Here is a 25,720-nt window from a genome sequence, read left to right on the forward strand (position 1 = left end):
TGGAGATAAAGCATAAATAATCACATAGGGAATGAATCACATATTGGCTAATCCAAGAAATGGCATGCATAATTTCCATTCTCATTCCATTATCTAAGATTTATGATTGGGAAATGTAAACGGTTTATGCCTAGGAGGAAGAAAAAATTAATTTGATGAAAATTTACAAGGCATACTGGTAGTGTTATCGTCTGAATGTGTCTGCATGCAATTCACATGTTGAGACCTAATCCTCATTTTCAGGGTACCTGAAGGTGAGACCATTAGGAAGTGATATGGTCGTGAGGGTGAAGCCCTCATGAATAGAATTAGTGCCCTTCTAAAAGAGGCTTCAGAGAGCTTCTTCATTTGGAGAAGCAACAAGGAGATGGTAGCTTATAGGAAACAAGCCCTTACCAGACACCAATCTGTCAGGATCTTCATCCTGGACTTCCCAGCCTCATGAACTGTGATAAATAAGTTTCTCTTGTTTAAAACCCACCTTACCTGTGGTATTTGTTGTAGCAGTCTAAACAGAACAAGCCAGTAATTAAGCGAGCCATGACAATATTTAATTTTACCTGAGCCCTGGGCTCTTGGAGAAGAGCGACAGTTTTGAGCTTTGATTAGGTTTCTCCCGTTCCCCACCATTTCTGAACTTGGCCCATTCTCTGCTGGAGCTGATGTCTAACCCTGCTGAACATCCCTCCTGAAGACAGGCTGGCCTCAAGGTAAAACACGCTCTATCCTACCATCAGACCTTGGCTTCCTCACCCTTGTAGCAAGCATCCCACATTCCCACAGAGATTCTTACTAACACGATGTATCCTCTATTTAAAAGGAAAACTTCTTTCTGCTTGACTTTGAAACATTCTCAGATTTCTTGGTCAGAGTCTTGCAATAATCTTTTAAAATAAAATCTCTCCTATGGAAGCCTGCATTTTTTATTTGACTATAGAAATGTGAACCCAGAGTTCTGAACTTCAGTTTACCCTCATAGTTTACCCTGTGCCAGAAATGGCTAGTGCCTGACGTGTACATGGCCTCCCTACCCTTCCACTGTGTAGGGTTGTTGTGCCAGGAAAGTGCTGCTTAGTATGGCGTTACAGTTTTCAGCCCCTTGCTTTTAGGGTTGGGAGCTAATCACTCATTGGAGTGTGAATGTATACAATGTATCATTGAGGAGAGCTGGCTGAGTGTCTGGTGTACCTTGCCCACCTTCTTTTTCCCCTTCAGGAGAATTTAGAAGGTGGCAGAATCATAAAAAAAAAGAAAGCACTTGATGTCACTGCTTAGACAAGAGGCACCAGAACAGAAACATCTGCATTGGTCTTTTGAAACTTTGTGGCAGGTGACAGACAAACACACCTCTCAATATTATTTATTTTTATACAGATAGTTTTGTTTTTTGTACCACCTTTAGAGTACTTACCACATCTTACTAGCATTGCAATTAGGTCTATCCCTCTGTCTAATATGATATGTTTTAAAGACAACCATGGGCTCATTAATGCACAAAATTTAGCAGTTTCTGACATATGTCAGAGGTTGAATCTTCAAAGAATAAATTATTTTTAAAGCAATCTTTCATACCGGCAGGACAGATATTTATTTTTATTATAGCAGTAATATAAAAATTTGGAAAATTAAATTTAAAATAAATTTTGATGTTCTCATTTTCTTTGTTACTGTATTTGTGTGTTTTACTTTTAATATATTTTTCATATCTGCAACAATAGCATGCATAGCTTTTGGTACTTTTGGAATTGAATTTTGTAACATGGTTATTTTTGCATGCTGCTACTTTGCCTCCATAACCCTTGTTTTTAATATCTTTGTAGAAGTGAATATAATTTATTTGTTTGCTCCCAATATTTACTATGCAAATATACCCTCAATAAAAAATCTTTATGCATAGAACATTTCCATGTATTTATTTATATCATTTCCTTGGAATAAATTTTCAAATGTAATATGACTCTTTCAAAGAACACGAATGTTTTTATTATTGTTGATACACACTACCAAATTGCTGCTTAGAAGATTTGTACCTGTCTACAAAAAAATACTGTACTTTTGCTAGGATGATTAAGTATGGAACATATTTGTTTAGATTTATATAAAACATCTCATTGTTCTAAATTGCATCTTTCATTACTCAGAAGAAAAATGCTTTCAGAATTTTTTTAGTTGTTTTCTTCCCTTGTGAATTTTCTGTTTCTATCCATTGTTACTGTTTTTTATTCAGAAAAATGTACTGTGCCAAGCAATGTTCTGGAAGAAACAGTGAAAAATGAGAGGCCTTTGGTTGTAACAATTGTGGATCTCATCCTAGTGGAAAGAGAAGGAAAATCAACAAGTAAGCAAGTAAATGATTTGTATTATAAGGCACATGAGGGAAATTCATGGTTGGCAAGTGCTTTATCTATGGTGGTTGTGGAGTCCTTTCTGCAAAGAAATTTTAGCTGGGACATGAAAAATATGAAAGAACCACTCATGATAACTCACTATTCAAATATCTGGAAGATGAGAATTGTAGATGAAGAATGAAGAAGTATAAAAGAGCAGAAGCACAGTTAATTTGGGTGAGTTCTCCTGTTCTGGTGGGTACTCTGGAGGGAGGAGTGCACACTGAATTTACAACTCCATTTCCTCCTCAGCTCCATACGCTGTGCAAAGCACACCTACTCACCCTCTTGTACAGCCTGCCTACTGCTTCCTTAGTTTCTACCCCTGAATCTTTTTGCTTTTCTCTGCTTCTAATGTCTAATACTCTTGTTTATAACCTCAGATCACATGTATTCTGAGGCCACTGAATGTTTTTCTGGGTAAACTGTTTTAATTTTATATTTACTGTTTTATTTTCTGATGAATCCTCAAATTAATCTGTGGAAATGAGATTCTGATTGGTCAAAGTGATCTCATTTGGAAGAGCCTTTCACTCCAAGTGATCTTATAAGCCTAGAGTGTTGGCTATTTTGGGATCTGGATCTCACAGAACACCTCTTTGGATAGTGGGTGAAACCATCTGAAATCCAAGAACTAGACCTGCCTTCTCATAAGGAGATTTGGGAAGGTTGGGACCCTTAGGGACTCATCTAGATCCAGTTTCATCTAACAGATGTTATTTGTATTTATATTTTTCTCTTCTATACAGGGAATTTAGAGAAGCAGAAGCAAAAATAGAGACAGAATATTTGATGATGTAATCAAGCAAAAAAATAATAAAAAATCAAGGAAATAGAAAAGAGCACAAGTCATTTGAGCCCTGTGGTTATCATGGTTGCTTGATTGTGCTTCATATTTGCTTACAAGCTTCTTGATAGTCAAAGAACAAAGAAAACAGAGAAATTTTCTATTTAATATTATAGGAAAGGAAATTATTGTATTTGTCATTTATTTGGTGCCAGAGGCATTAGGGCTATGCTGAAAGGTCTGGCAGGAGCAGAAATTGAAATGCATGTAGGTCATCTGTCTTCATTAATAATACTTCTTAATTTAGCAGAGTATATTTAACACTTGCTTCACAGCATTATAACTCTGAACAGACTTTCCAGGTAAGCAAATCCTCATGGATTAGAAGACTAGCATTTCCCTTGATGAACATGCTTAAGTGTTCACAGAAGCAATGCTTAGCAAGCCAAGTACCATTATTTGGAGTGACAGGACTAACTTGAATGTGTTCCTTCCACTCAGATCTTTGTTTCAAGATCTCAGATAGTTTCAACTTATCCTGACCTTTATGATCAACTAGATTTACTGAAAGGAAAGTTTGTAAACTTTTTGTTTATATTAACATTCCCTCGGTCCAGGCTAAAGTGATGGGAAGAGCACTGGCCTGAGTGTAAGTAAGGCTGGATTTAAGGTCAGATTTTGCCACTGACTTACCTTATAAAGTTTCAATTTCTTTAAGACTTTTAAGGGGCCTGGAGACATCAGCATCTATGCTTGGCTCAGAATCATTACTGGAGTGATTATATCCCCTATTTAGTATATCAGAATCACTGGAGATTAGCCCTGGTATTCTGCATTTTAACAGATATTCAGGTACTTCTTTTATATTATTTATTTTTAACTATAATTTTAACTACACATAATTATAGAGTGCAGTGCTATCTTCATGTGTTTCTGATTCTGGTCCAAGTTTGAAAAATTACTCTATCTGGTGATCCTCTAGATGATTTCCAGGTCAATATTTATTCCAGGTACACTTCTGAGAAAATAATTCTATCTTTTCTTGTGGTGGAATTTTCAGCCATGCATATGAGAAATGAATACAGGAACAAAGAGAGACGTGAATTTTATTCCTATTTAGACACATAGCCAACCCATACTTGACAGAATTATTCTGCTCCAACCCTCAGGTAATTTCTACATTGTTTTATTCAATAGCTGACCTAAGTAAAAAAGCTCTTTGTTGAAAAATTGCCCCAATGCATGGCTAGAAGCTTGTTATTAGAGAGCTGTAAAATGACAAAATGAAGGTTCTGCCAAAAACTAAACATGGGCTTCAAATATATCTAAATATCTATGAGATAGTCATTTTGATTCTCTACAGAGAGTTGACTTCCATGACTATCACATTTCTGAGATAATTCTACAAGCTGGTGCTCATCATGCTGCATGCTGTGTATAACTCGACGGGAATGCTCTCTCATTTTGCCCCTGAGAAGAACAAAATGGAGCTAGGCTTTTTCTGGTTTGGGGGATAATTTTGTACTGAAGTGCAGCACACACAGTGCCAGATTTTAGTATGTGCCAGATTTTCTCTTAATTTGAGATACAAAATCTCATTTAAACCTCATAGCAACTCTATGGATCCAATCCACATAAGCAAATAGGAAACTCAGGCTCAGGGATGTTGCACAGTGTCCACTGCATTGTCACACAGCTAACAGAGGAGTTGGAACCAGAAAATGATTTTGATTTGCTGGCATTGAGAGAACACACTTGAGGAAAATAATCTCACATTTGAGAGAGGTGTAAGGAAGCAAATTGCCATTTTGTTAAGTGGTTAGGTCTTATATACTATGAGTAATGACTCATGATACACTCAATCTTGTCCTGACTTTGGCTTCTACCCAAATAAACAGACACCTATACTGATGACTTTAACCTCTCTGCCTTCCTTTACCTCTAAGAAGAGATAAAATTGACGATCCTCTAAAACTTGAAGTTAAGGTGAAGCTAAAATCTAATGAACAATGGAGGAACATAAGAGTTAATATTTTCACCCTGGGAGGCTGAGGTAGGGAAATCATGAGTTTAAGCACAGGCTAGACAACTTAGTGAATGGTCGGACCTTTTCTCAGATAAAAAAATAATAAGGGCAGGAATGTAGCTTAGTGCAAAGGCCCTGGGTTTAATCTCCAGTACTACCATCACCATCACCACACACAAAAAAGAGGTAATATTTCATAGGATCAGTAATTTTTATGACATGAGGACCAAGTAATGGGCAATGTTCTGATAAGAGAGAGGGTCAAAAAATGGAGAATGGCTTTACTTCTAACATAAATTTGCTCTACCCAAATTCATCATCAAGTCTCCCTGGTCTCTTCATATCTAAAATCAAAGGTTAAATTAAAATCAGTGCTTGGGCCAGGGATTTAGCTCAGTGATGCTGCCATCTGCCTCACAAGTGCAAGGTCTCAAGTTCAATCCCTGGTACCAAAAAACAAAAAAGCGAAAAAACCAGAAAATTTTGCTCTTTACAAACTATTTTATTCTTTAAAAGGAAGAGGTAAATAGGTAAAATTAAGAACATGCACGATCTATGCCTGCTTTAGCAATTTACTGGGCATGTTAAATGCTTAAGAAGCCCTGCAAAAAATAAGACTTGCTGTGTCTTTAGTTTAGTTAAAATTCCTAAATTAATTTGATTACATGATTTTCCACTCTTTGTTTTTTGATTTTTGGGGCAGGGTCTCCCTTTGCAGTTCACTGAACTTACTATCTAGCCCAGGGTGGCCTCGAACTCATGGCCAACCTCCTGTCTCAGCTTCCCAACTCCTGAGATCACAGGTGTGCGCCACCAAGCCCAGCTCAACTCTTTTCTGTCTTCCAAAGACAAAAAAACCTCTTATGGAGCACACTTGTGGGAATGCTAGATTGAATGATTTTAATATTTTAAAACATAAAATTCTATAATTTTTAGGACCTACTGCTGGTTGGATGAACCTTGTTGTGAAAGAGCACAGGTAGAAAATACTGCTCCCAATAGAATTAAACCCATTTATGTAGGATAGCAAAATAAGAAAGGAAAAGAAAGCACATTTCATTAAAGCCTTAGCCCTTCTGAGATGTGTTGAGTTGAAATCTATGTGGAATTGAATTGGATTGAATGTCTGCAGTTTTCACTTCCTAAATGCCAGAAGAGAGTTAACATTTTAGTTGGAAAAGACCTCATCAGACAAGGACAACTAGCTGGTCTCTAATTGTAGATGAAATTCTCTGAAGAAAACTGTTGTAACTATTAGTCTACCAACTAGGAGCATCTATTCATAATCCTGTCTGTGTATTCCCTTTCTTGGTAGTTAAGCTGGTTTAATGCTCAAGATTTTAAAACCCAAGTTTTTCTCTTACTAAAAGGACAGTGAATGATCACAATTTATTTTGAAGCAGTTCAGATTTGAGGTATAAAAATGAGAAATGGAGTAGTGTTCACAGTGGAAAGTGTTTTCCAATTAACCACTGGAAATCTCTCTTATAGATCCAGATACGAATTGAGGGTTAGCTCTTAAAGGCACAAGTACAGACATTGCACACACATCCTTGTCAAGATGCAGCTTTGATATCATAATGGGTATTTTCTTTTGTTGGGCATCCTACTCCCTTGATGTAAAAAAAAAAATGTCACTTTTGGCCCAAGTCAAAAAAACAAAACATTGCTGAAAAAGACTTTAGTGAATATTTTTATTGTCAATGTTCTTTTAATATTTAACATAAATTCTCTACATTTATTCTCTTTATCATGATCACAAAGGCAGTATTTTTCCTAAACAAATACTCAGAAGTAAAGCTATCCTAATTTTATATTTATTCCTATTGACTACCTTTAAAGTCACTTTAGATTTTTTATTTTGACACATGAACCTATACAGATGGACTAGGATGATGAATCTGTATTTACCCATTACTCATCTTCAACAGTTACCAAATATGCCAGATCCTACTTCTATATCTTCTCACTCTCTACCATTGGATTATTTTGAAGAAATTCTGAGACATTATAAAATTTTACTCATAGACATTTCATTGCGTATCACTTACAAGACTTTTACTTAGTTACCACAACACCTTTGAACACCTAAAAATTTATCAGTGATTCCTAAATATCATATTACTAGTCAATATTCAAACATTTTGATTGTTTCATAATTTTCTGCTCTCTTTATTCCCTTTCTCTCAGAAAGCAAGGTCTACAAATTCTGTTAGGTATGTCTATTTTTTAGTTACTAATTTTTTAACCTGTTGGATACTTCTTTCATTTCTCTCCTCTTATTTATTAAGGAAACTTGATCTTTTTTTTCTTGTAGAATTTCCTATATTCTAGAATATGGAAATTTCCTATCTGTATTACTCAGGCTTCTCTAGAGAAACAGGATCTACAGAACTTATATGGATAGTAATGCATGGGAATTTATTAAGTTGGCTTACAGGATCAGTGGTGAGTCCACACAGCCATCTGCATCCTAGGTAGTGGGGGGATCCAGTAGCTGCTCGGTTCAGGAAGATGGAAGCCACAGACAAGGCCAGCACTAGTGCACAGTTGAAAGCCTGAAGCCTCGCTGAAGAGCCACTGATGTACACCTGCCTTGGAAGGCTAAACAAACTGGAGACCTGGAGACCGGGAGCATCCAGTTAGAAAGACTGAACTCTTCCAAACCAGCATTATTTCCTTCTTCTTTCCCTTTTTATTCCATCCAGGAACAAACCTATTGTGGGAAGTCTCAAAACTTGCATGGTTCTTCCTCTCTTTGTTTGGTGGCCTACATGTCAATCATCCACAGACACCCAGAATGTACTTCACTAAGCTGTTCAGCACTTCTTAATCCATTCATGACTAACAGTCACATCCATCTGTAATTTCATTTGACATACTCCATAGTCTTCTATCTCTGCTTTCTAAAAATCATACCTAGATCCAGAGGCTTGCCCTGATTCAGGCTAAATGCATTTTCTTGTGTTTATAGGAAAGAATATGTCATAGGAAGTACTTCCTATTGCAACTCTTCAGGAGGCACATATCTCTTGGTTGTTTCTCTTGGGATACTGATCTTAACAACAATTACTGGGTGTCAATACTATATATCAACTTGGTTGAGTCTTATAAACTAGCCCATAATTTTAATACTTAATTGTTTTACCAATCTTTAATGGTCATCTAAACCATTATATCCATGTAAGTTGGGCATATTCTAGTGATCATTTCTTCTACATTAATTAGTCGGAATTCATTTATGAAGAACTTTTTCTTATCAGCTATTTAGTTATTCTATGGTACAGGTGACCTAGAGAAGAAAAGATAAATTACAGAATAGCATATAGTCTTAGGTTCTTCTTAACAATTCTGAACTGGGATGAGATCTGTGATCTCTTTTTATTCTGAGTCTTCAGGTTTATACGAACATCCCATTTCTGTTGATAGAGTTGTCAAAAAGACAAAATGTCTTTTGTATTTTCTGCACTTGGTGGTATTCCCTCCAACTTACTTCAGATTCCTGATAACTTTATTTTTTTTGTGTGCCTCTCTCCACAAACACTGATATTCATAAAATAGTACCTGAATAATGAATGATCTTTGAGTATAAGTCATACCCTAGAAATACTGGTGTACAGCAAATCCAACCCAAGTTTGTTCCTATTTTAAACCTGTATATTGTCCATTGCTATGATGGAAATTCACGTTTTGGTCAAGTTGGATTTTCTCTGGATTTGCTTAAGTTCCCAGACTTACCTAGTGACAAGAACTAAGGGTGTGTGTGTAGGGGGGCAATATTACCTTTGATCACTGACACCATCAGTTCTTACTTGCATTCACTGGGGTGTTCTTCATTACCATTCTGTGAGGGGTAGTCTTAGTTTCCTTCATTTCCACCATATGGAAAGAAACCACTTACTACTGTGCTGTGCTGGACTGCCTGAGTCTTGTCCTAGGCTTCTGTGCCTTGCTTAAGCACAGGTACCTGACGTGCTCCAACATTATGTGTCCTGGTCAGAGCCTGTTGTTACTTCTTCTCTACAGCATTGCTGCCTGACTGTGTGCTAACCCCCAGGAAATAGGGTCCAGGTCCCTCTATACTGAATTTCACAAAATAATTTTCTTTCTTCTTTTATCACTTCTGGAGTGTATATCTTAGTCTCCTCCAGGGCATTTTTCATGCATAAAAATCTTTAGTTTTAAAACTAATGTTCACAGTCATTTGAAATTTACAAAGCTGTCAAGAAATTGACTGGAAAAAGGAAATAATACTGAAATATGTGGATTTTTAAATGGAAAAAAATTGACCTCAACCACTATATCATATTAAACACAAAATTAATTAGAAATGGGGGTCACATACCTAAACATAAAAGTATTTCAAATATTTTAGAAGAAAATTGTAGATTACATAATTTGGGATAGACGAAGTTTTCTTAGGATGCAGAAAGTGACAACCATAAAACAAAAATTAGCATACAGTAAGTATCTGGCTTGTGAACATTCCAGTTGAGAACTTTCACAAATACAAATGGACCTTGTATTACAAACATTTGTTGATATGAACAAATCATGGAAGTAGCTCACATGTCTGCCAGACATTGTCACAGCTGTGCTGCTGTGTGCTTACTGTACAGTGTGATAGTGTACAGTAATACAGTTCTAAATAAGAGCCCAAGATGTCCACAATCAAGAGGAAAATCAGTGTTGTTGTGGACGGGATTGCTAGGAAGTGCAAAGCAATAACCACGGAAGCAAAAGTGAAAGTAATTGAAAGATTGGGCCAAGGTGAAAAAATGGTAGACATCACTTTTTCTAATAATATGAATCATTCAACCACTGGCACAGTTCCTTGGCAAGGACAAGAACTATAAAAGTAAAACTGGTTTATTTACAGTATGTGTGTGTGTTTGGGTTTTTTTCATGCTTTATATTTTAGTCAAATGTGTATAAGACTCACTTTCTCAGACTTACTAACAAATCCAAACTATGAAGATTCTCCCAGAATGGAACTCATTCCTAAGTTGGGGACTACTGTATTAGATTTCCTCAAAGTTAAAATGTTCTCATCAAGTAACATTTTAAAGAAAATGAGTAAGTACCAGGTTTGAGCCAGCCAACCCTGATAGACCAACGAAGACATGAGAGGCAGACGGTATCATTGTGGAGGTGTCAGGACTCCATCATAATGGAGTCCCAAACTGACTTAAACTCCTTAAACTTTTATTGAGAAACAAAGGCATTGTGTTCTGCTAAATACAGGTACTTATTGTACATAAGAAATGCATGTCTACAATTATGCTGAATTGTTAATTTTATCAAATTGTTCCCAGGATATCCCTCCTTGTTTCACCAGCAAGATTTGCCTCTACCTGAGCTGGCATAACATTCCCTCTTCAAGATGTTCAGACTTCTTTGAGTCAGCAGTCTTCTGCACCTTGAGTCAATCCAAGCAGGTGTTAATCTGTTGTGTGCTGCAAGAAACTCCATAAGTAAGTAAGCCACAGTTTGTGAGGGAATACTTAGAAAATACATGTATGACAAAGAAATATGTTTTTGGATACATAAGAAACTCCTACAGCTTGATAACAAAAAGAAAAACCACTGGATAGAAAAATGGGCAAAAAATATTTGAACAGACAATTTACAAAGGAAAATAGTATCATTAGTCATGAAGAAAATCAAATTCAAAATCATAATTAGATTCTATTATACATCCACTAGTCTGGCTACAATTTAAATGATTGATAAAAATTTATAAGTAAATAGTACTCTTATACCTTTTGGTACAATTCCTTTTGGAAAAGATCTGGAAGTTTATAAAAGAACTAAGCATGCCATCTCCCTGTGACCTAGCAATTCCATCCCTACGTATTTTCCTAAGAATAATGAAAATATATTTCCTAGAAGAATTGTATGATAATATTCATTCCAGCTTTATTTATAATAATCCAAACTTGAAAACTATCTAGGAATCTATCAATAAAAATACATAAACAAATTATACAAAGTACAATGGATTATTACTTAGAAATAATAAGAAATAAGCTACCGATACATGCAACAACATGGATGATTCTCAAAAATGTTTTGTTGAAAGAAATCTTACAGAAATTAGTACATACCATATGATTAAAATTACATAAAACTCTGGGAAAGCAACAGGAAGCCATGATGGAAAAATTCAAAATAATCATTGTCTATTGAGGTGGGTTTGAGGGTAGCCTGAAAAAAGACCTGAAGGAACTTTTTGTGATGATGGAGATGTTTTGAATCTTTGTAGGATTTAGGGTTGCAGAAATGTGCTTTAGTCACTCAAAATGAATGCATGTCATTGCATATAAAATTTATCTCAAAAGAAAAAAATGTGCTAACTATTGTACTATAATAAATCACATATATGCTGAATATTTTTGAAGAGATGTACTGATGTCTGTGACTTTACTTTGAAATTTTTCCATAAGATAAACTGTTCATAGAAAGATGGAAATAATACATTTTTGATAAAACCAGCATGGTCAGTCTTAAAATGAAGGGCATACTGTATTCATTGTAATATTTTTCAATATTTTTGCAAACTTAAAATTCTCATAGTAAAATGTGAAGTGAAAAATTAGTGCTAAATTTATTGAATTCACACATTTAAATACCTAGTTATTCTTTAACTCTTTAAGGCCCATTTTAAAGTCTTATTTTTATTAGTAAATGTAGTAAATTTAAGTAATTCATTTAAAAAGGGCCTTTGATTACTACTTTAGTCAGCATAGCTTCATCTATGCCACAGTAACAAATAAGACACCAAATTTCAGGTGTTTAATTGCAGCAAAGATGCATTTCACATTTTGGTCAAAGTTTGACACAAGTTGGATGGTTTTCCTGGACATATCTCCTCCAGAGGCAACTCAAGGATCTCAACTGCTTTTTCCTTGCAATTTTACCATCTCAGGGTACTTCATTTCTACTCATTCCTACTCTTACCCACCTTAGAACAAAATGACACATCTGTATAGGCAAGAACTCAATTATAATATCCCAACCCAATTATTAGTAGGGCTGGGAAATAATTTCCTGAGTGTGTAAGTAGAAGAAATAATATAGTAAATGCAACATTAGTATAATAATATAATATATATATATAGTATATATAGTATAGTATAATATAGTATAATAATATAGTATAATAATATAGTAAATGTAACATTATTTACTGTAATTATGATTTGGTCTTATTTATAAGTTTTGTTAGTAAAACTCATTTAATTGTTTAAAATCACATCTATAAATCGAATATATTCTATTTCACTTTAAGTACCTCAATTAACTATTTAAATTATTATTGTGAATTCAATAGCTTAAATTTATATGTATGGTGAATTTGAAGCATTACTTAGTATCTTAATATTGTTTAGAAATTCTTAGTAAGATTTCAATTTAAAGTCATAACAGAATTTCAGATATAGAAGATAAGATTGCAATTAGTGAGGAGGAAAAGAAAAATTGCTTCAAAATTGTAAGGGAACATGAGAAATCAATCTAGCAGCTGCTAGATGATGCAAGGAATAACAAGACTGATTGGAGTCAACAAAGAAACAGGAGAGAGTGTAGATGACATAAAAAAACTGTTCACAGAAGTGATGACAGAAAACTTCCCACGCGGGGGAAAAGAACTTGTCATACAGATAAGTGAGGCATATAGGAGTCCAACTAGCCTTTATATATAAAAAAAATCTACACATAGGCATATAATAGTTAGGATTCCAGAAAAACAACAGAAGAACAAAGTTCTACAAGCAGTTAGAGAAAAGAAACAAATCACATACATAGGAAAGCCCATCAGAATCACAGCAGACTTCTCAATACAAACCCTCAAGGCAAGAAGAGCTTGGAGTGATGTATTTCAAGCCCTAAAGGAAAACAGCCTCCAACCCAGATTGATGTAGCCTGCAAAACTATCTTTCAAAAATGATGGAGAAATGGCTGGGGATTTAGCTCAGTGGTTCCGCCACCTGGCTTGCAAGCGGAAGGTCCTGAGTTAGATCCCCGGTACCCCCCCCAAAAAAAATTGATGGAGAAATAAGATACTTTCATGATAAAGAGTACCTTAGGAACTTCATGAATACCAAACCAGCACTCCAAAAAATTTTTAGACAATCTCCTAGGAAAAGACAATGAGGATTACAACCCCAGGAAGCCCAGCAGAATGAATCCATTGGGCGTGACAAGTTAAACACAAAGGGGGACATTCCAACAAAAAGAAAAAGTCATGACAAGGCTTTTAAAACTTTTAACTTCATCTCCCTAATTAGTGTATAATTCAATCTTGTTATTGTACTGATTAGTATTTTTCTGATTCTAGTGGTGCACACCTTTCCTTGTGCTGTACTGGCTATCATCTTCTTGGGTCTACTTTTTAATTGGGTTGTCTATTAATGAGCTGTAAGAGTTCTTTATATATTCTGGTCATAGGTTATATGCATTGTATATATGGTCTGTTTAAGGGCTACTTTTCATTTTAACGATGTCATTTAAAGTTCTAAATTTTGATGGAATCTCATTTATCAATTTTTTTCTTTTATACATCATGTTTTTTGTATCCTAGGAAGTTCTTGCCTACCCTAAATTCATAAACATTTTCCCTTATAATTTCTTCTTAAAGTTTTATAGTTTTAGTCTTTCATATTTAGGTTCATGTATCCTTATAAGTTATTTTTCTGTATGGAAATAAAGGATTGAGGTTAATTTTTTATATACAGATACCAGGTGTTCTAGTGCCATTTGCTGAAAACACTATCTTTTCCTCTGCTCTTGAATTGAGTTTATGTTCTATAAGATGTTAATGTTAAATAATCTTTCAAAACTCAGTGGACCATATATGTGTGGTTCTATTTCTAAATTCTCTGTTTTAGTCAAATGATCTATATGTCTTTCCTTACACCAACACTGCCTTGATTACTGTAGCTTTAGAAGGAGTCTTAAAATTAGGTACTAAATGTCTTCCAACACTGTTCTTTTTTCTTTTTTCTTTTCTAGGTCCTTTGTACTCCTACATAACTTTTAAATTTCAATATACAATTCTTCATTTATAGCAAGTATACATAGACCTGAATTTTTATATATACCTTGTGTTTTCTAATCCTGCTAAATTCAAATACGAGTTCTAAGGGCTCCTAGAAATTTCTTAGTATTTTCTCTGTAGATGATCAGTTCATCTACATATAAAGATTTTGCTTCTACCTTGCCAATCCTATCCCAGTTGTGTCATTTTATTGTCAGACTATTTTGATTTAGGCCTATGTTTCAAAGTTTAATGGACAGATGAAGCGCAGGCATGTCTGCCCTTGTTCCCCACCTTAGGGAGAAAGCATTGTATCTTCTCCATTCATATAAGGTGTTTTTGCTGGAAGTATGGTGTACATGTCTTTAATCTGTTGAGAAGGTTCTGTCTCCTAATAGCTTTTACTATGAACAGCTGTAGAATTTAGTCGGATGCTTTTGCTCCAACTAGTGTCAGGATCGTATGGCTTTTTCCTTTCCTCTGTTAAAATGATGACTTTTGGGGGTGGATCTTCCAATGCTGAACCAACACTGCCATCCCTATAATAAAACTACTTTCTACATACTGCCAGGTCTGACTTCTAATAGTTGGTTTTGTTAAACAAATTTCTATCTATGTTCATACTTTTTTCTTTTATTATCTTCATCCAGTTTTAGGATTAGCACAATGTTGATTTCCTAAAATGAGGGGAAAATTGTTCCTTTTTTTTCTGCTCTAAATGTTTGATATAATTTATCAGTTAAAATGTATACGAGCCTGTTGTTATCATATAGGTAGGTTTTTCAAGCTAGGAATATACTTTCTTTAATAGGTGCTATTCAAATTTTATATTTCCTCCAGAGTCAGTTTCGTTAATTTATCTTCCAAGCTACTTCTTAGAAGTTGTCAAATTTATTTCAAAACAGATTTTTGTAATATGCTTTCTATATCCTTTTAAATTCTGTAAAATCTGTGGTAATGTCTCCTAGATCTTGATATTGTAATTTTAAAAATATATAACTGATATTGTGTAATAGGAAGAAAAGGTCTAAAGGAGCAGGGGAAGTGGAAGGGGTAGGGGAAAGAAAAGAAGGGGAAAGAAAAAATATGAGAAAAGGAAAAAAATGGAAAGAAAGTCTTTGCAAATAGGGAAGGGTGGAGGAGGTGAAGGGAGGGCAGGGGAAGGGGAAAAAAATAAGAACCAAGATACTCATGTAATGGTACAAGATCTCAATGATGTATGTAACTGTTTTTTATACCTAAAATGTATCAGTAAGCTTAATGGGGGGAAATAAAGTCATAAGTCTATGAACAGAATATTAACAATATTTTCTCTAAAGGATAGAAAAAATGATGCAGAGATTAAAGAGAAGAATAGTAGCGGTGTTAATTATTTGTTAACGTATTTCTTTTTTATTTGTTAAAGGTATGTAAAAGAATCAAAACTATGAACCAACAACTCAATTGCACATTAATTTTTGAATTAAAATTACAAGTCTAAGATTTGTTCAATATACTAAATTCTGTTCTTTATAAATTCTCAAACACACCAAATAAGCATAAATTTAAAATGAAATATTAATATAGTGCCTTGTATTCTCTTAAATAGTTTCTTTATTTAATTCTGCATCTTCCCTGTGTCAAAAAATGCTACCAGGTAATGAAATAAGTATTCTACACTGAAATATTTAGGGTAACTATTTCAAATAATTTTTGATGTTAGGCTCTTGGTTGGCTGAATTTTCAATGTACTGTTAGGCTCCTGTCTGAGATTCTTATTCACAGCTTCCTGAAAGTGCAATGTTTCACACATGCACCCTTGGGCTTCTCCATCTCATTTGTCTTAGCCTATGTCTCCTGAATTCACTTTCCATATCACCTAAACTGTCTTATGTCTCCACTTGACGTTGCCCCAGCATTTGATCAGATTAAACTAATCTATTTACTACTTCTCCTCTAAATTCTATTCATATTTTCCACATGTTAGTTACACAATTTACAGCTAGACTATAGGTGTTTATGTGATTGCAGAATTGGGAAATGTAATGACATGGTTTTTGCACGCATCCTAGATCCAGACTTGCCCAGGTCCCAATCCCAGATTGCCCTTTTACTTGCTATGTGACCTTCATTGAGTCACTGGGCTTCTCTGGGTCTCAAACTCCTTACCTATGAAATGTGGACAGTAACAATACTTACCTTACAGGACTGTTGAGAGGGTTATATAAGTTCCTAAATATAAAATTTATTTTTATGGTCATAATTATTGTTAATAACACTATTATTTGTGTGGCTTTGAGATTAAAAAAAACCCTCAGGTCATGAGAGTGATACCCCCTGGATTGTGTGCAGAATCTCAATTTCTGTGCCCCATCAAAATTTATACTCTCATTGCCTCCTTCCTCTCATGTTTTTTCCTCCCCAGTGAGTCCTTTTCTTGGTTCAGAAGCTAAAAGATAGCAGGGAAACTTTCCGGAGGATATTTGGCATAACATTTAGCCTAATGTTAGGAATTAGTGTGTTTGTGCTTCCTGCCCTTGTGGGTGTCCCTAAATCCTGCTCTCGGGCCCTGCAGCTGCTTTGCCTATATTGGCACAGAGCCAAAATGGTGGAGCATTTATTTCACTAGATGCAGCCTTCAGACACTGGCTAATTGGCATGAGAGTAGGAAGGTCCTGCTCCTTTGCCTCATGTTGGTACCAGAGCTTACTAGGTAAGGACTGTTTTATATTCCCACGCTCCCTTCAGGATGAGGTTGAAGACATGCCCTTTGCTTGACTTCTTTTCTTCCCTGTCCTGTTTCCCTTGCTCTTTGCCCCTTTCAGCTTTTCCCAGGATCAATTCCTTAATAAATTCCTTGCACAATATTAAGCACTGAATGCTTGTGTCCCCCACCCTCAGTTCATATGTTGCTATCTTAATGTCCGGTGTGGTAGTATTAGAATTTGGGGCCTTTGGAAACCGGAGCCTTTATGAATGTGATTACTGCTTTTATAAAATAGGCCTAGAGAGCTCTCTGGCCCTCTTTCTGAAATATCAGAGTATACCTAGAAGTTGACAGTCTGCAACCTAAAAGGGATCTCACACCACACTGGCTCGAGTACTCCTGATCTCAAACTTCCAGTCTCCAGGATTGTGGGAAATAAGTATTTGTTGTTAAATTACCCAACCTATGGTAATTTATTATTGCACCCTTAACGAAGATATACAAGAGTCTTTGTCTTAGCAGGAAACTCTTCTGCTAACACAGAGCAATCCTGAGCTCGCCAGGTGATTTGGGAGAAATACCAACATCAAATGATTTAAAACTATGCTAATTTAACACTCCAACATGCTAATTTGTACTCTAGGGCTTCTTAAACTTGGAGATACATCAGACTCACCAGTAGGGCTTTTAAAAAATACAGATTACTAAGGCCCCCACTTTTGTCCACTCTGTGTTTCTGATTCAACAGATCTGAATAATAACTCTTGGGGTCCAGGAACTTTCAGGTCTAATGAGTTCTCAGGTGATGCTGATGCTTCTGATCCAGGGACCACACTTCAACCATTGCTGTAAATGATGAGTGAGTTCTGAATGACTCTCACACATGACACAATTGGAGAGAAACAGACTACTGAGGCATGTGATCAAAGTGTGAAGGTTGAAATATTGCCTTGAATGTATCAAGGAATCAATGGCAAAGTGTTCTAGTGAGAAGGGATGGAAGATTTCTAGGAACCCCCTCAAATGAGCCCAAGAAAACGTTAATGAATAAAATTTTGTACTTTCTATGCTTTGATTTGAATACACATTCATCTGAATTCCATCCAAATATATTGTCCTCAGGATAAAAGCCTCTTAGTCATAAAAAATGAGCCTCACAGTTAGCTGCATCATACTTAGCAGGCATCCAACAGATATTATTGTGATCCTTTAGTATTTGTGAGGGATTTTTTATAGGACTTCATGCAGATACCAAAATCATAAATACTCAAGTCTCTTATTTAAAATAGTGTGGCATTTGCATATAACCTACATACATCCTCCCATATACTTTAAGTCATCTCTCAATTACTTTAAATACCTAATACATTGCAAATGTTATCTAAAAAGGAGTAGTACTGCTTAGGCTTTAATGACAAGCTAAAAAAAATCTGTACATGTTAAGTACAGACACAATTTTTTCCCTGGGTATTTTGGATCCATGGTTGGTTGAATGTGTAGATGTGGAATGTGCAGAGTAGGCAGACTCTCTGTGTTTCCTATTCTCTTTCAGCTCCCTGTGTCAACAAGTGAGGCTCTCCTCTTAATGGTTTTGGTACTGCTTCTTGTTACATAATTTGGAAGCAAACACTATAGAGAGGATGAGCTAATAGAGATCTCTTATTTCCCATACAAATTTGCTCTACAAAGTGTTACTGCAAGCCAAAGTTTGTGGTCTGCTGGCATGTGAGATAATATATGTGTGAGCACACTAGAGGTAGATATGCACCAAAAAGCTACGACTATTTTACTGTCTGGAAGCAGCTGTTCAGTACTGCATTTTTCTTTTGGAACAAACATTTGTTTTAAACACATGCAGCCACCTGGAAAATGTACTTGTTGATCTGGAGAGAGATCTGTGGAGACACCTCTAAGGGCTCAGCACTAATGCTTTACCCAGTGCTATAGAGGAGAAAGCACTCTCAAAATAGATCTAATATGTCAGTCCTGGAAAGTGACAGACAGTGTGGATTATATGATTCAAGTGAAATTTTATTTTCCTTTTTAGAAAACAAAATGTACACTTGTTTAATTCTTTGTGGAATGGTATTATGGTTTGGATCTAAAACATCCTCCAAAAGACTCATGCTTTGAAGGTATGGTCATGACTGGATGATCTCATCAAGGAATTAATCCATGGAAATGTTCATAACTTAATTGGATATTGTGAGATGATAGAAATTTTAGGAGGTGGGGTCAAGTTTTGGGAAGTGACCACTGTGGATGTGTGCTTAAATGTCCTTAAGGGTGTATCATATCCCCATCTATGGTCAAGTGAGCAGTTTTACTCTGCTATGCCCTTCAGCTATGATATTTCTCCCTTGCCACAGCCTTAAAAGCAGTGGAGCCAGCTGACCATGGACAGAAATCTCTAAAACTGTGAGCCAAAATAAATCTTTTCTCCTTTAAATTTATTTTCATAGTGAAAGAAAGCTAACATGAGTGGTTTCAATTATGAACTCAATTCCTTTAATATATTTGGACTATTCCAGCTATTGATTTTATCTTTGTTTCAAATTAAATGGCATAAGTGTTTTTAATATTCTGTTACTATCTTTTTTTTTTTGTACTGGGGATCGAACTCGGGTCCTTGAGCTTGCGAGTCAGGCAGCGGAAACACTGAGCTAAATCCCCTGCCCATGTTACTATCTTTTTAATCTCTGTAGGTTTAGTAGTGATGTTGCCTTTATCTTCTTTCTTCTTTTATTGGTAAATCTGGTTAGAGGAATATAAAATTTATCTTTCCAAAGAACCAGCTTTAGTTTTTATTGATTTAGTATATTTTTTGTTTTTAATTTGATTAACTACTATTCTTATCTATATTATTTCCTTTTTCATATTTTCTTCGGATATTAATTTGCTATAATTCTGTTGTTTGCTAAGGTAGAAGTTTAAATTGTTGGTGTGATATTCAATCTAAAATTTAATAAGTTTTGGTGTAAGGTCTTTTTTGAGCTATATTTCATAAATTTTATATGTTATGCCTGCATTTTCTTTCAATTAACATGTTTTCTAATTTCTGTGTAAATAATGATTTAAGCCCTGTCTTAATTTAGAATTCTTTAATTTCTAAAATATTTGGGAGTTTTCTCAATATTGATTCCTACTTTAATTATGTTAAAGTTTAGCAGATATCTTTGTCTGGTTTAAGGTCTTTTACATTTGTTAGAGTTTGTATTCAGGAGAAAAATTTTTCTATCTTGGTTGTTGCTTCATGTGCACTGAAAAGAATACAGGTATTGCATTTTGGGGGTGAAATGTTACATCAATATTAATTAGGTGAATTTGGTTTCTAATGTTCAATTTCTCTGTTATTTTCTTAGATTTTCTGTCTCTGAGTTATACTGATTGCTGAGGGAAGAATATCGAAATTTCCAGTTCTCATTATAGTCTGATCTAGTTCTGTAGTTCTGTTATGATACTGCATTTTGAAGGGTTTTTTTTGTATTTTGAAGTTTTGATGGCACATACACTATGTCAGAGTTTATAAAAGAAAACATCCCATTTATTTTGATAGTATGAATAAATAAAATATTAAAACCAGTCACCTGCAATTCATTTCTCTCTCATACATACTTTTGCTATGTGGATTGGATAAATGTAAAGACCAGCCTTTTTTCTCCTTGTAATAATTGGCAATTGTGGTGAGTGTGCTGTCAATAATGTCTTTAGGATCATAGTCCAATCTCTTATATCAGGGAAGACAAAAATAGCATAGAGTTTCATGGCATCAATCCAAAGTAGTGAATGAGATACCATTTCCAGCATCTGCCATCATAGTTGAAATGTACGGAAAGCGTAGAAAGAGTTGACTAAACTGGCTATTCATTGCTCAAGTAAATCTTGAAATCTTGACTGCAATAGTAGTATCTGACAGCATTTGTAGTTTTAATTATAAAAGATTGTTGTACTTCAATAACAAAAACTACACATGTCCCTAGATATGAAAAAATAACATGAATAGCTTAAACTACTCAACTAGTATTTAGATAATTGATTTATTTTCTTTTGGTACCGGGAATCAAACTCAGGACCTTGCACTTGTGAGGCAGGTGGTGGCACCACTGAGCTAAATACCTGGCCCTCAACTAGTATTTGAAAAGATGGGAGGTCACACTAGTAGTTAAAGAATAGCATCTGAACGTAATGAAATATTAGTGGTCAGCTATAAAATTAGCAAGAAATAAGTGTCCATAATAACTTGGTTAGATATGAATGTCTGAAATTAGATTTTATTATGCTAAAGTTTATAAGGAGGTACAATAAATAACAACTATCTTGTCCATGCAGGATCTGAATAAATTAAAAAATAAAAGTAAATTGATATAAGTAATTTTTGCTTCTAAAAAAGTTTAAGTTAGAGAATACAGCATAACATGGAAAAATGAATGTTATTCCTGATAGCAAACCTCAGAACTAGGCAGATTTAAACTTTGCAAATTGCTCCCCTAGACATATGTGGCACTTGACCAGGACTTATCCCTACATGTGAATTACATCATGAAAGACCAAGGGAAAATGTATGCTTTTCCACGAGTATGAGGACTTCCAAGATGAAAAAGGGTACAGCAAATGTGAGCATGTACAATGGAATTTTCTCTCAAATTTATCAGTCAGGTAAATTATTTCATTTCCCCCAGATAGAATATAATAGAGAAGAGAGAGGCCAACTATGTCATGCTAATTGAGTTCCTTCAAACTGAAAGAAAATATCATGGGAGAGGAAGAACCATTCTTCTGTAACTCAAACAATTTGGGTTACATATACATTTACAGAGATCATTACAAAGGTTAATGTGACAATAAGTATATAAATTTAAATGTAAATATCTTTAGAGCCATCTCTCAATCTCATTTCTAGGAAGTAATTCTTGTAGGTAAAGGGGAGGACTGCACAAGATAATCATTGCAGTATTACTTGTAATTATAATAAATTAAAATGAATATCCATCAGTAAAAGACAAAGTAATGGTATTACTCAAATATAATTGATTACAATAATGAAAAACTGCATATCACAAAGCTAGCATATATACATAATCTAATTTTCAAAAATAAATATAGTTATATATTACTTGAAACTGTTTCTCAAAAAATAATGATGCTTATGCCAGGCTGATGAGATTTTAGATGATTTTCTTCTTTATCTGCTTTTATATTGCTTAATTTTTCTTTATATAATGAGCCTACATAATTTATATAGTCAGAACATAAGCAGAGGCATTTAATTTTAGAGGGAGAAACACATTATAAAAACTAAACTCTAAAATGTAAACAAACATGAAATACAACTTCTGTATTTTCCACTGTGCATCTCAGCTGGATAGCTGTTTGGTGTCCTTATTGTCATTATTGATACTTCTACCCCAAAGTATGTTTATTTAACCAATGATATTGTGGACCATCAAAATTCTTTTCAAAACCTCTCTTCTAATTTTTGATAAGAGAACAACAAAATAAATGTGAGCAGAATACTTAACTTTGCTATATTCAAAGAGAAAAATTCAATAGGCCAATGGTATTTTGTGAATCAGAAAGTCTTAATATTGTCTTTGGAGCCAGTCAAGCTATGAACACCAGTTCCATGATTTTCTGATTTACTTTTGGCTTAGTTACTCAATTGCTGTAAATCTCAGTGTCCTAAATTGAAAGCCTAACGCCTATCTTCACAGCCATTGTGAGGTTAAAATGAAATTAAATTAAGGAAACAAACAAACAAAAAAACCCTCTGCCTTAATGTATGGCAGTCATTCTACTTCCCTTGATTTTCCTTACAGTGAAGTTTAACAGTTCACCAGCCAGTCATCTGTGAAAAAGAAGAGCAGATCTAGACACAATACATCAATGAATTTGGTCAATCAAATAAAATGAACATGACCAGCTAAGAGATGAGCCAATGTAGAGCATCATGTATATGCTTTGCAAAGTGCTAAAGCAGGATGTTGTTTCCCAAGACTAGTGCTCAGAATGTGTCAGTGAAAATTTCATCAGTTTTCAAATATTGTTTTCAAGCTTGTACATTTGTAGCATTTATGAATTCAATTTTTAAAAATGACAATACGTAGGCTGAGGGAACATGATTAGCTAATGTAATATAGAGAATCAGACAGATAACTTGCTAAGGGTGACCCCTTGAGAGATTAAATTTCAGACAATAGAAGGGATAGTAGTCAGAGAATAATGCACAAAAATGTAGGATATCTTAAAAATCAAATTTCAGATGTTGGTCTGGACTCAGACCTACTCTCAGCATTTTACCCTAATTAATTTAATCCATTTAAATCAATAACTTGAAATTGTTGCCATTTACACAATCTCAAGCTATATCACTTGCTGTATGTTCTGAAAAATAATAGCAAACATTCTCCAGCACTCCTATATTATTATGCAGTTAATTCTTACATAAGCTAGTCTCTCAGGTGGTTGCTTACAACAATTTGAGAGGAAATAGAGAAAGAAAAATGATAGGTAAGTGAATGGTCTGCTTTGAAGAAGTGTATAGACTGCAGAAATCCAGTCCCAATTATGCTTGAATATATATTATTATTAGAAAATGAAGGAAAGTTGCTGATAAATTCCCATTTTACCTGGGAAATATGTATGGTTTTCTACAGATATTTGGATTTGTTTTTGTTTCCTTAAAATTTTTTTTCATATTTAAGAAGCTTTTACTTATTCAAAACTTAGTGTGTCTTACTTTTCTCATTGCTGAGACAAAATACCTGACATCCAAAAGTTAATGGAAGAAAGGTTTATTTCAGCTCCCATTTTGTAGAGGTTTCAGTGCCCAATTGTCTGGCTCCAAGGCAGGGTGGCATGGCAGTGGGATACCACAAGGAGGAACAGTTCATGGTGTTCCAGGCAGAAGGCAGCACGCAGCAGCCTGCCTTTCCTTTTATACCATCTAGGCTACAAGCCACACCCAGATCTCTGCTGATCCAATGTAGTTAAGCACTTCTTACTCTTGTTGACACAGTCAATTAACTATCACATGGTCTTAACTTCACATAGAGAAAAATAAAGCAATAAATTAATTTTTTTTGGTCTTTTTAAAGAAGGGATAAAAAGTAAGTTCTCATTACAGAAATGCTGAAGTTTGTGTTGGAATATTCCTTAGGCTGAGAACATATAAAATTTTGAAACTCAGCAGATAACCTTAGTATTTCTCAGCTTTCAAGATGATTGCCCATAGTGAATATGGGTACCAAAAAGTTAAACTGAACAAAATTTTTGACCATCTCTGTTATAGCTTCTATTTAGATGTACCCTCAAAGCCTCATGCACTCACAGGTGGGGGTTTTGGGAGGTGGCTGGATCTAGGGTGTGTGCTGCTGAAATCAAGTATAGGGTGTGGGATTGATTCATGGCAGGATGCTAGGATTAAGGCTGCCCCACCCTGGGTGTTGGTGCTAACCATCCTAATGGCGAGTAGCCTGGATAATACATAAAGGACAGAAAGAGGGTCGCTGTTTGGTGCTGTCACTTGCTGTTTGCTGCCTTGCTGCTTTCTGCCTGCCATGAACAGCTTCTCCTCTGTGATGCCCCTCTGGCATGCCACGCTGCTTCGGAGCTAGACAGCTATGAACTAAAACCTCCACAAACTGTGAGCCAGTTAAATCTTTTCTTTTTTTATTTTGAATGTTGGATATTTTGTCTCACTCAGCAATGAGAAAAGTAACTAAGATAGTCTCTCAGAAATGAAAGTATGAAAATTAGAATTTCAAGGCCTTCCAAGGATACAGAAAATCCTTAACATCCAAGAATTTATTTGGAATTCCTACAGGGTAAACACTTAGAATAAGAAGGAACTTCACCCAGACTAGCTCATATTCAGTAATGAAACCAATAGATTGATTTTTCCCCCCTTAGCTGCCAAAGCAAAAAAGAAATTCATTCTGGAGGAACATAATATTCATAGACTCCATTCTCTCTTGACATTTGTAATAGAGTTCAGAACTCAGTAAAAAATAACCATATATAAAAGGAGAGAAAACTTGAGAGAGAAATCCAAGAAGAAATAAAGGAAATAGAAACTCAACTTCAAGTGATTCAGATGTTAACATTAACACATGTGAACTTTAAAATAATTATGATCAGCAGGTGCACATAATAAAAAATACTTCTCAGCAGAATATTGGAAACTGTAAATACAATAAAAGGAAATTATAGAAATAAAAAATGTAATAACAGAAATTACAAAATCAAATGATGGTTTTAATATAAGATAGACACTGAACAAAAATTATTTAACTGAAAGATAAGTTGGAAGAAAATAAGTGAAATAACAAAGAAGCAAAAGGATGGAGAGTATAAAAGATTGCATGACAGACTCAAGGGCATGAAGTTGGAATACCAAAAAGAAAGGTGAGAAAATTCACAAACTACAATAATGAGGTCTAGTCAAAATTTTCTCTAGCCAAAGGGAAATATCAGGCCACAGATTCAAGATGAACAATGAACCCCAAATAAAATAAAATGTAAGCCACTGAAGGTACATTATTTTACATTTTGATAAAACTTATGAAAACTAAAGACAAAGAAAAAATTGTTTAAAATAGCAGGAAGACAATGACAGATTTTTTTTTTCAAAATAGGAAGAGTAAGACTAACTTCTTATTTCTTCTGGCTTCTCTACAGAAATAATGATAAGACAACAAAAGGATGTATAAATTGATAAAAGAATATAGGTGCTGACTTTATGTTATATATCAAGTGAACTTTCCTTCAAATATAAGAGAAAATGAAGTAATTTTCAAAC

General features: G+C 34.8%; 1 long non-coding RNA gene across 1 annotated transcript in view; it reads left to right on the plus strand.

Annotated features, from left to right (window-relative positions):
- The first annotated feature begins 1,592 nt into the window (after positions 1–1,592).
- Positions 1,593–25,720, plus strand: part of LOC147826413 (uncharacterized) — a 201,885-nt gene continuing 177,757 nt past the window's right edge. Inside the window, exons 1-3 of the long non-coding RNA XR_015439260.1 lie at positions 1,593–2,564; positions 4,235–4,343; positions 10,516–10,674. This is a non-coding gene — a long non-coding RNA (uncharacterized LOC147826413). The remainder of the gene's footprint in view (positions 2,565–4,234; positions 4,344–10,515; positions 10,675–25,720) is intronic.

Source organism: Heterocephalus glaber, unplaced genomic scaffold (assembly GCF_053883595.1).
Source record: "Heterocephalus glaber isolate CG9 unplaced genomic scaffold, H.glaber_assembly_v1.0 deba00001472, whole genome shotgun sequence".
Lineage (NCBI taxonomy): Eukaryota > Metazoa > Chordata > Mammalia > Rodentia > Bathyergidae > Heterocephalus > Heterocephalus glaber.